The sequence below is a fragment of the Impatiens glandulifera genome, chromosome 4 (assembly GCF_907164915.1).
Source record: "Impatiens glandulifera chromosome 4, dImpGla2.1, whole genome shotgun sequence".
In the NCBI taxonomy this organism is placed as follows: Eukaryota; Viridiplantae; Streptophyta; class Magnoliopsida; order Ericales; family Balsaminaceae; genus Impatiens; species Impatiens glandulifera.
Window position 1 is genome coordinate 33142841 of NC_061865.1, and position 12371 is coordinate 33155211.

A 12371-nucleotide genomic window follows, 5' to 3' on the forward strand; every position below is an offset into this window, starting at 1 on the left:
TGTTGTTACTAGATCAGAAAGTGTTTGTGAGTCTTCTACAAGAATTGATTTTGGGTTTTCATTTGAGTTAAGGATGGTTGTTAATAATGCTGGGTTGAGAACTGGGACCGAAATTTTGAATGGGGAAATGGGCTAAACTTAGACTAAGATGTCTGCTAAAATTTGCTCAATGGCTGGTAGACACGGTCTGAGATCAATTTGAAAGCAAGAAATCATGCTAAGAAATATGGTCGGAAGTGGGAAATGTCTCCTTAGGTAGTTTCTTCTTCTGAGCAACTGGGTCCTGATGCAATTGAGGTCCTAGACCAGAGTGCGGGGTCTACTGATCCTATGCAAACTACTTTTTCGGTGCTGAAATTAATTGTTGGCGTATTTGAGCCTAAAGGACTTACTGAATCTTCTAATCAGTCCAGAAATATTGATGTTGAGGACTTAGGTTTGGAGGTTCCTATTAAAATTGATGTATATGTTGATTAGTAGTGTATAATTGGGTCAATAACCAATTATGAGATACTTGCTGGAATAGAGTCTGACGATGATCTAGGATGGAAGTCAAATTTTGGCACGAGGGCGAGTGATGAACTTGCACGACCGAAAACGATGGCCACTAATAAACTAGGTCGGGAATCAAGAGCTCGAGCAATAAAATCTTCTATATACTTAAATTATGGACTAATGATCTGTGATTCTGGAGTTATTTTGCCTGGTGTTGAGAATGTTAAGTCTCGGTCCAATAATTCAGAGTTTGTTGAGATTTTGGGTCCGGATGTTGAATCTAATGAACCTAATTCTTCTAAAAAGTTGGTTCGAAGATCAAAAGATAAGGGAAGAATGCTTGATAAAAAATTGGGGATGGGTTCAAGTTATGAAAATGAGGTCATTTTAGGACTAACTGGGTTAAACGCCAACTCTTTGGTCCAAGTTGAGTCAGGCTCGAAATCTAGAAATGATTCTGATGAAACCATAATTTGCGATATTGATTTTCACAAGTCAAAAGTAATGGCTCATACTGAAAGTTTGAAACTGGGGTCAAGTGATGCAGATGTGGTTGAGGATCATAAGACTCAGTCCAATTATCTTGAATTTGCTAGAAGTTTTGGTCAGAGATTAATGATTGTCGCCCTGGTTGATTATTCAAAAGCTATTGATGTTGGAATTGTGGAAATGAGAATTTATGCTATCAATGTTGAATATGCAAAAAAGGATCAAAATCAAAACCATGCAAGTCTACTAGAAAATTGAGACGAGGTTCACAGTTTTCTGGTGAAACATTAATTCCTTGGTAAATAGAAGATAAATGAATGTTATCTAGTGCAAGGGTGACTGAAGCAAAATTGAATCTAGAATTAAAGTATGAAGGAAGGTTTTCCCCACTAATGGATTTTGATCCTGAAGCAAGGGTGAATGATGGGAATTCAGTAAAGGTCCTGATGCTAGGGAGCCTATTGTACTGTTGGAAATGAAATGAGGTTTGTATTTCATGTTAATTCTTCTACTGATGATATAAGGATACTGAATAAGAAGTTGGGTCTATAATCAAGAGAGGGAGTGCTTGTTATTACTAGGGTCCTAATGTTGATATATTGAAGATAATTGGGTCAAATGATGGTAAAAGTATAGCTGGAAATAAAAGAGTCAGATGGACCGATAATGTAACCCTACTTAGAGAGAAATTAATATTCCTATGGAGAATTTCCCCCTTGTTAGCAGCAAGGGTGAGCGTCATGTTACTGGTAGTAGATCTTCTTAAGGCAAAGAGAATGAATCTGAAGGTTATAGTTTGCCGGATGGAACTAGAATAGCATCAGCCATGAAGAAAAATGAGATAACAAATCTAGTCTGCCTAAGGAATCAAATCAGGAGAAAGTTGTTGTTTCAAATAAAAAACAAGAAATTATCATGGATAAAGATAGAAGTGAACTATTGAATACCAAGTTAAATGTTCACTACTTACAAGACTAGAATTTTCACAATAAAAACTAGTATGAACATGGCAGGAGGGAAGGGTATGGAATAGATCAGCAACCTCTGACCCTAAAAAATGGAAATTTGATCTTGATCCCTTGTTTCTAGGGATAATCACCTTAGATCAACCACATAAGCTTATGCTCCCACCAGAAATTAAAGAAAAATGCATTAAGGCATGGGAATATGTGATTGTTAGCCATTTTATGGGCAATACTAAGTGCATTTTAATACTATTAGGAATACGCTAATGGGACTATGGGATAAGATAAGACTTGAAAGAATATTATCAATGATCATGAGTTCTATTTTCTCTCATTTCACAATGGAAGTGAAATTTAGGCGGTCATCAAGAGTGAATACGCTTTCATTGGGTATCAAAGGCTTAAACTTTACAAATTGAGTGAAGAGTTGAACACAAACCCTAAACCGCTAAAAAATGAGCAGATTTGGGTGAACATGGAAAAATATCCCGCCACACATGTGTAAATCTATTGGACTTGCATATTGCAAGCATAATTGGGAAGCCTTTGATGTTTGACCCAGATATGAAAGGCTATGAAAGGGATTCTGTAGCTAGAGTCAATGTAGAGATCCACTTGGGAAGTTATCTCCCGTTGAAATTATAGCTTAAGGACTAGTTAGAAAACTCGTTTGATAATGGGGTGCAGTATGAGTGGCGCCCAAATAGATGTGCAAAATGTAACACATTTATTCACTCAATTAAGAAGCGTCCTATTAATAATATACATGGAGTCAATCCTTCTAAATCAAATTAATCCAAGGATTTCTTTTGAAGAGGTGGAACCAATTAATGGAAGCAGTCGGGTTGAAAATGGGATTTAGGTTGATGAACCAATTAATGGAAGCAGTCGGGTTGAAAATGGGATTTAGGTTGATGAAGGGGCTAGTGATCAGGAGGAGAATCAGAAGGAACGAGACCAGGTATAGGATCGGGATATGGGTCAAGGCTATGGCCAAAATGCAGAATTATTGGACAATGACCGAATTCATGAAAAGCTGGGTCAGATTTAGAATCAGGTTGACTAATGTTTGGGTCAGGGTTTAGAAATTGGAAAGTTGAGTCATGCTCAATGGCAAGGAGAAGAAGCAAATAACATAACAGTGGAGGCTAGGAAATTAGATCGTGATTGAGGTATTTAGTGTCATCAGGATGCTGGTTATAACTAGGATACTCTAAAAGGTGTTGGGTATATGTTATATTTAGGATTTTAATTTATATATTTGTTTATATGTATGTTACTCATGTTTTCGCAAATTTTCGCTTTAATTGGGATCAATTTATATCACCAAACACTTAGATAGCTAGGGTTATGTTAAAAAGTTGGAAGAACAATGAGTTTTTGTTGTTAGCGGCGCTTAAGAATGAGGAAACGCACCTTCGAATAAGCAGACACTACATCTGACTGAGAAAAACACACCATAGAACACGAGCGGAAGTCAGCAAACTTTGCACAAGTAGAGACAAAAGCCTTCCCAACGCTTATAGCGCTTTCATATTCTATTGTGCACACAAGATTGAGAAATGGAGTCTGGTTAAATTTTCTAACGTTAAGGACCGATAAAACTAACCCGGTCTACTATAGGTTTCCCACCCGAATGAGAACCTTCTATGCTTAGAACCGAGGATACCCTTTGTTGTTGATTCTTACACCCATTAGTTGCATTTGACCAAGAGGAGGGACACTCACTCCTATACCCGAACGAGGAGTTGTTGACCCTACTTTCTACACCCAAAACACAGTCGTTACACCCTAGGACTGACGATTCTTCACCCTAATGCATTCCACAACAGATAGCCCCTTTACCTACTACTTTTGAAGGCCAAGACCCTATTTTCTACACCCGATAGACCGAATATGGAACTTGATGCTTGTATGGGACCGATGGAGGTCGATGCACATCGAGATCAAGGAAATCAGCACCCGATAGATAGCTGATGCACCCTAGGAGCGATGATTGTGCACCCTACTGCATGCCACGACCGAGAACCCCTACATCTGCTGATGTTGAAGGTCAAGATCCTATTTTTTACACCTGATAGAACAAAGACGAAAATTATTTCTCACCTAGGACCGATGGAGGCCGTTGCATGCCGAGACTAATGAAATAAACACTCGATGGATAATTTATGCACATTAGGACCATGATTCTACACCATACTACTTCTTCGACTACGACTGGGTTACCATCTAGTCGTGAGAATAATTAATATTGAAAAATCTAAAGAATGTCTATGACAACTCCCATTAAAAAACATATAATCTTTCCAAGATTCAACTAGAAGGTAAGTTATAGAGTCGTTTATAAAGCCTCGTTTTAAAATATTAAATTTTCAGTCACTTTAAAATTAATTCCCCTCACATTACTTTTGGGAAGAATATCAATTTTATCACTGAACTATAATTGAATATTCACGTATATCACTGAACTAATTTTTGTTCACTCATACCACTGAAGTTGAGATTAATATTTATCTATGTCACTACTCCACCAAACCTCTAACCCCGTTAAGTTTATGTTAAATGAGACGACATGTGGAATTAACATGTCATCTTATTTAATTAATATATTAATATGTCATATTTTTTAATTAATATATATTATATATATTTTATTTATTTAAAATTCTAAATAATAAAACATTTACAAAGTAATTTCCTTATACTGCCCTAATTAATTAAACTCACCATTCTTTTTCTCCGATTCTTGTTCTTCAAAGGATTATTGTTCTTGTTCTCTTCCTATATGTTTTCTTATCTCTTCAGAGTTTGTTCTCCATTTTCTTCCTATATTTCTGGATTATTGTTCTGTTTTAAAAAGATGAATCTATCTATTAACAAGAATGCATTATCAGGATATCATTTACTTATCTCTGTTTTAGAAAGATGAATCTATCTGATTGATTATGTGAATCAGAGAATAAGAATGATGAGTTTAGTTAATTAGGGTAGGAGAGAGAAATTATTAATGATTTTGTAAATGTTTTATTATTTAGAATTTTAAATAAATAAATATATATATAATATATATTAATTAAAAAAGATGACATGTCAATATATTAATTGAAAAAGATGACATATTAATTTCACATTTCATTTCATTTAACAGAAACTTAACGGGTTAGAAGTTTGGTGGAGTAGTGACATAGATGAATATTAATCTCAACTTCAGTGGTATGAGCGAACAAAAATTAGTATAATGATATACGTGAATATTCTATTATAGTTCAGTGATAAAATTGGCATTCTTCCCCGTTACTTTTTTAGTCAGCATTTAAAGAGATTCTCATAAATATTTTTTAAACTACCGACGATGCTTTAAGCCGATCACACATGTCAAGGTCAATGTCAAGGTCAAGTCAAAGTCAAGTCAAGGTAGGAGACCAACCAAAGGACCCAACCGGTGAGCCGACCCAATATCCATCCAAAAAGAGAACATGGAGCCTTCTCGAACCTTCTAGACGCAAGCCATGAAGAAGGAGGGAAAACACTTGACATTTGAATTCAATAATCAAAAGGCTAAATCACAATATCATAATCATAAAATTCTTAATTCCTATTGGATGAAAATGACACACCTTACTTGTATGACATGTCAAATGGGGATCCATGCCACATCACAAAGGCAAGATTTTCTCTAAGTTTCCACATAAGTTACTTAGAGAAAACTCATGACATAGTTCTCCCCATTTGAATAAGTCTAGGTAATTTGAATAGAAAAGTTAATTAGTAATGAGATTGGGCCTTAAGGTTATTCCTTAGCCTCCATATATAACATAACTTCTAAACACCTAGCAAAGACCTGCATTTTTTTATTTACTCACTCCCTAGGTTGTTGCAATACTTGATCTCTCATTTATCATGCCCCTAGTTTTCTAAGATCCTTCCCTTTTCATCTTTAAGCAAAAACACCAAGATAGTGCGTTTTAGTCTCAAAAGAGTCTTGCATAAGGATATGTGGCTTAGATTTTCGATTTCGATCAAGAACATTTCTCTAATGTAAGTTCTTGATCTCTTTTATTTCCTTTTCTATTCCTTGTTATAATTTAATAAAATAGCATGCATGTCTCTTTTTTTTTTACCTTAATTGTGTATGATTATTGATTATATGTGTGCTTGATTTAAATTTCTGCATGATCTATTTGTAAATATGTATAATACTGTATAATAAAGTATAAAATAAGAAAAAAAGAAGTCAAATAAAAATAAACATCGTAAAATCCAAAACCAAGTTACAAACCAAAAATCGGTCAATAAAAGGGTCATTTTGTGGTCATGTTCGGTCATGACCTTTAAATTATGTTTTGAGTTTGAAAATCATTGGTCTCACGGGATTTATCTGTATTTTGAACACTCAAACCCAGAAAAATTTAACTTAATGATGGATTAAAAGGGATTGACCGAAAATTTTCATGAATGATTCTAAACTTGTAAATGTTCGGTCATTTAATTCATAATCGGTTTAATTTTTAAATATTTCTGCACACAATGTGTTTATTCTGTATATAAATGATTTAAACAAAAATTATATCACGAAAAAAATATCCGTCCGAAAAAAATTGAGAACTAATTTACGTCCCCCAACGCTTTTGACCGAGAGTGGATTCTGCTTCTCCTACTTGCACCCGATCAAGCCATCTTTCCTGTTGACTAAGTTTGTCGGTGCATCCGATTGATGGAACTACCTTTTCTCGATGTTGTCTCTTCAAGAAACTGAGGAATTCAAGCCATGCTCACCTGCTGCTCCACCCAACCGAGTTCTTGATGTTGTTGGCTCACTTTGCCGACACATCCGACCGAGGGAGCTGGTTGATGTTGTAGTTCTTCCACCCGACCGAGAAGATCAAGACCCTATTGTTGTTGTCGGCGCTTGTGACCAATGGATGGTGTCCAAACCTCTTACTGCACTCGACCAACGTTTCCATCCGGCTGTTGTTTGATGCTGGTTGCCCGACTAAAGTTCTTAGCCACGACCGAGGATCTGCACTAGTCCTTCTTCACGCGACCAAGAGAATTGACCACAGCTGATTTATTATAATTGCTTTCATTTATTTTCGGTTTTGCTTAGACTTAGGTTTCTTTTATTTTGGTTGGTTTTCAAGGTTATAAGTTTGTGATTGTGTTACGGGCTGCTCATCAAAAACCTCGGTCCTAAAATATTTTATGCATCCATCTCTCGGCCCAAGTGTGCATATGGGCCAGTTTATGTTTTTATGAAATAATTCTGTTTTGTTTACTTTCTCTCTTATTTCTTTTGAACCGAATTATGTTATCTTGGAAGTTTGTTGTAACCGAATACTTTTGGGTAAACCAGCCTCTTTAAATGCTGATGCCCACCCCACTTTTTGGGGCTATGAATTGAATATTTTGGAACTTGGTGTTTAAGTTATCTCTCGGCCCTCATCTCCCTTCTTGGACCGCTAGATGTAATCTAGTGGTATTTCTCTCCTCCCCTTCGGCTCTTTTCTCCCTAACCTCGAATTCTCCTCTAATTCTATGTCCGCTGCGCTAGAGTGTTGAATTCCACCATCAAGAACCCGTTTCTTGAATTAAAGAACTTGAAAGGCTCGGTCATAATTTAAAAGTCTAACATCTTGGTATCAGAGCTGACCGATTCTCAACATGGTAGAAACTCGCTAGCAATCGGAAATGGATGCGCTCAAGGCTCTCATTGAAAACTTGTCCCAACAAACAGCCGCGATGCAAGCCGCAATAGACCAACGATTTGATGCGGCTGAAGAAAGAATGGCAGCCTTTGAGAGCGGGGCATCTGGAAACGTGCAAGAACCCCGCCACAGACCCTATGATGATAATTCTTGCCATGGTCCTTCACCATTTAGGCCCCCGCACCCTGGCCAGAACCGCGACCAACACTATGCTCCTCCTACTCGGCTAACCAAGGTCGATTTTCCTCGGTTTGATGGGTCGGATGTCGAGGGCTGGCTAATTTCTGCCGAGCAATTTTTCAGAGTGGACAAAACTAAGGATGCCACTAAATTAGAAATCGCCCCCATTCATTTTTCTGGCGAAGCAAGAATGTGGTACGGGTCATATCTTCAAAACCGAAATCATATGGAAGCCTTATCTTGGGATGTGTTCAAAAGAGACCTTATGACTCAATTCGGGCCATCTATACATGATACACCAATGAGACAGCTAATGAATTTAAAACAGGTTGGGTCGGTTCAAGAATATAATCTCCGGTACATGTCGCTCTCTCAAAAGTTGTTACATATGCCAAGGGACTACGTCATTGATTGTTACTTGTCCGGTCTAAGGGAAGAAATTGCAAACTGCATCAGGCTGCGATTTCCAGATTCTTTAAACGAAGCAATGGCCATGGCTAAAGTCCAAGAAGCAACATATCGGTCCTTAATGAGCAGTGGTAACTTGTACAGCGCTGAAGCATCGTTGCTGCCCACGCCATCCAATACCAACACAGCCGGGCCGAGCACCAATACTGACTTCAAGAATTCATCATATGGGTCCTCTTCAAATGCAAACCAGGGCCATGTTAAGCAATTAGACTTAGCCTCAATGGATGAAAAGCGAAAGAAGGGCCTATGCTACTCTTGCAATGAAAAATGGCAACCAAACCATAGGTGTAAATCAAAGTTATTCATGGTCTCGGCCAATCAAGAAGATCAAGAACCTGACCAAGAACCTGTTTTGGATGATCCACCTCTATTGCTCCGCTCAGGGGATGAACCAACCATATCTTTACATGCCTTGACCGGGTCTAAAGCTTTCCAAACGCTCCAGATTCTTGGCAAAGTTGGGAACCTGCCGGTGGTGATCTTGATCGATACAGGCAGCACCCACAACTTTATCAATAGTAGGATTTTGGAGAAAATAGACCACAAAAGCATAGCAACCCAGGTGCAATCGGTTAGAGTGGTTGATGGGTCTAATGTGTTATGTTCTAGTGTTTGCAAGGACTTGAAGTGGTCGATGGAAGGCAATGAATACCAAACAGAAATGAAGGTAATTTCCATGGATGGATATGATATTGTGCTGGGAATTGAATGGTTGATTACTCTAGGCCCGTCTTCTTGGGACTTTGAAAAGCTGACCCCATCCTATGATAAGCAAGACAGAACCACGGTCCTTAAAGGGATTCCTCGGTCGCAGGCCAGTTTGATGCATGGAAACCAGTTGGAAAAGACCTTAGATGAATATATTGTTGCTTCCAAAATGCAAGTAAAGAGTAAGCCCGAAGGCCAAACTGTTTCACTAGCTGCAATGACTTTGGAAGATATTCCTAATGATCTAATTAGAAGCTATGGCTCGTTCGATGTTGTTGTTATGCTGGTTCGGGAAAAAGACTTGGCCTGGATTTTTGAGCCAAGTATGGAGTTTAATCGAAGTTGGAAGAAATTATTTTTGCACCAGGCGCTGGGGCCATTGCAGCAACCAAGGCCAGCTCTAAACACTGAAAAACTCGACCTTGGGTGCACATAAATTCCAGAAAGGGGCGGAGTGGCAAGCGACCCGGCAGCGAAAAAGACCGCAAGGACCCGGCCAGTTCCACTACTGAAGCGATTCTGCCGAAAGTTTTTTGTGAAAATACGGTCTTATGCTGCGACCTTTGCTGAATGTGCCGAAGCCCGACCGAAGCAATAGTTTTGAAGTTGAAGATGCATATTAGAGGCTGACCAGTCCACGTTCTTTTCGTCGAGGGCGACGAACCTCAAAGGGGGGGATTATGTTACGGGCTGCTCATCAAAAACCTCGGTCCTAAAATATTTTATGCATCCATCTCTCGGCCCAAGTGTGCATATGGGCCAGTTTATATTTTTATGGAATAATTCTGTTTTGTTTACTTTCTCTCTTATTTCTTTTGAAACCGAATTCTGTTATCTTGGAAGTTTGTTGTAACCGAATACTTTTGGGTATACCAGCCTCTTTAAATGCTGATGCCCACCCCACTTTTTGGGTCTATGAATTGAATATTTTGGAACTTGGTGTTTAAGTTATCTCTCGGCCCTCATCTCCCTTCTTGGACCGCTAGGTGTAATCTAGTGGTATTTCTCTCCTCCCCTTCGGCTCTTCTCTCCCTAACCTCGAATTCTCCTCTAATTCTATGTCCGCTGCGCTAGAGTGTTGAATTCCACCATCAAAAACTCGTTTCTTGAATTAAAGAACTTAAAAGGCTCGGTCATAATTTAAAAGTCTAACAGATTGTCTTGATTCTAGGTTAGAAAAATATAAAACTCACACAAAACATAGAATCTAACAAAAGTCAAAACACAAAGTCATACAACCTCAAAATCAAACAAAAATTATAAAATCTCAAAAAATTAAAATACAAAATCACAAAACTCCAAAAACATAAATACTTCACCCTATATAAAATGATCACTTATATAGTCCTACATTGGTATCCTAAAAGATTTCCAACCTCATTTGCAAATATATATAGCTAAGTAATTCAACCATAAAAGGGACTCAAAAAAGATTCTTTGGAAGAGATATCTTAAAGGCTAGTTTTTCTTTTTAACCCTATTTGTCATAGTAAAAAAATATTTATCAAGTAAGGTGATTAAGGGAACATTTTCTAAAATTTTATTTACAAGTTGGGCCAGTTAAGTTTGGTCAATATTAATAGAGTGTCCATCGTGTGTTATATGGGATTTATTATTTTCTAATAGGTACATTCTTATATCATATATTTTACTTTACTAAAATGATGGATACCTAGAAGTATGATAGGAACAGATTATGAACCTAGACTCGTGATAGTATGAGATTCAATCTTTAGACACATGTTTAGGACTCGTGAAATAAATTATTAAATAAAATGTAAAAATTATATTTTATATAAAATGGACAAGGGTTTATAATAGAAATTGTCCTTTGAACTGGTACGTGAACTAAATCTTTTTCATAAATGGAACCAAGCACCAGCTCAAAAATCATAATTGCTAAAATACACGCAAATAATTTTCTTTATCAATTTCTCACGGAAAAAAAAATTAGGTAACGACTCTAAAAATGTTAAAGTTAATATAATATTTTTTTTAAATCCTAGCTTGGTTCCTCATCTCACTTTTAGGCGAGACAACTCCGAAGAGTGACGTTTCATTGCATCGTTTTATGAGATTTGAGAGTAAGGTAAGTTACGGGATTTAACAAAATTAACAAAAAAAAAAAAAATTTACTATGACAAAGAAGGTTAAAAAGAAAAACTAGCCTTTAAGATATCTCTTCCAAAGAATCTTTTTTTAGTCCCTTTTATGGTTGAATTACTTATCTATATATATTTGCAAATGAGGTTGGAAATCTTTTAGGATACCAATGTAGGACTATATAAGTGATCATTTTATATACGGTGAAGTATTTATGTTTTTGGAGTTTTGTGATTTTGTATTTTAATTGTTTGAGATTTTATAATTTTTTTTGATTTTGAGGTTGTATGACTTTGTGTTTTGACTTTTGTTAGATTTTATGTTTTGTGTGAGTTTTATATTTTTCTAACCTAGAATCAAGACAATCACAAACATATAACCTTCAAAACCAACCGAAATAAAAGAAACCTAAGTCTAAGCAAAACAGAAAATAAATGAAAGCAATTATAATAAATCGGTTGTGGTCTAGTCGTATTTTCATTTTGGTTTCTCATCTATTTCTACGAGATTCGAGAGAAATGTGAGTTAGTTTTCCAAAGTTGATTTTTATACCTTACAAAAAAAATATTCAATTGCTTAGTATGTTGATGCTTAGGATTTCCAACAAAATACACTACACTAACATTATCACAATAAACAGAATAATCTTCTCGATTGGGAAATGAAGTCCAATAGGAGGTTCATCAACCAATAGGATTTTATAACCACAATTGGTCAACCCTATTTACTTAGCCTCTAGACTAGAATGGTATGAAGTTGAGTTGTGTTTAATGGATGAATAATCCTTATAAACACACTTGATACTCGGACTTCATTAATATTTGACTTGTACGTATTTTATATTCAAACACATCCATCCTAAAAATAAAACACTACTTTTATTTTTTATTATTTAGAAACAAATAAATCTGTTGAGAAAATTTAAAACAAAGTAAAGTAGAGAGTTAATTAAGTGGGAAATAATTAACTTGAAAAAGAAATAAACAAAAGCTATGATCTTGAACTTTATCTTAACAAACATGGTTTTGATGATGTTTAAATAGAATAAAGCTAAGTTATATATTTGTTTTATGTAGGTGCATATATAAGAATATGCTACTTTAGACGTGGTCTAAAGAAGGCTATCTTAGACGTGAAACGCAGTTAGACGTGGTAGTCTAACTCCTTTAGACGAGGTCTAAAGGGAAGCGCAGTTAGACGAGGTAGTCTAACTTCTATAGAAAATGTCTAAAGGGATACGTAGTTAGACGTGGTA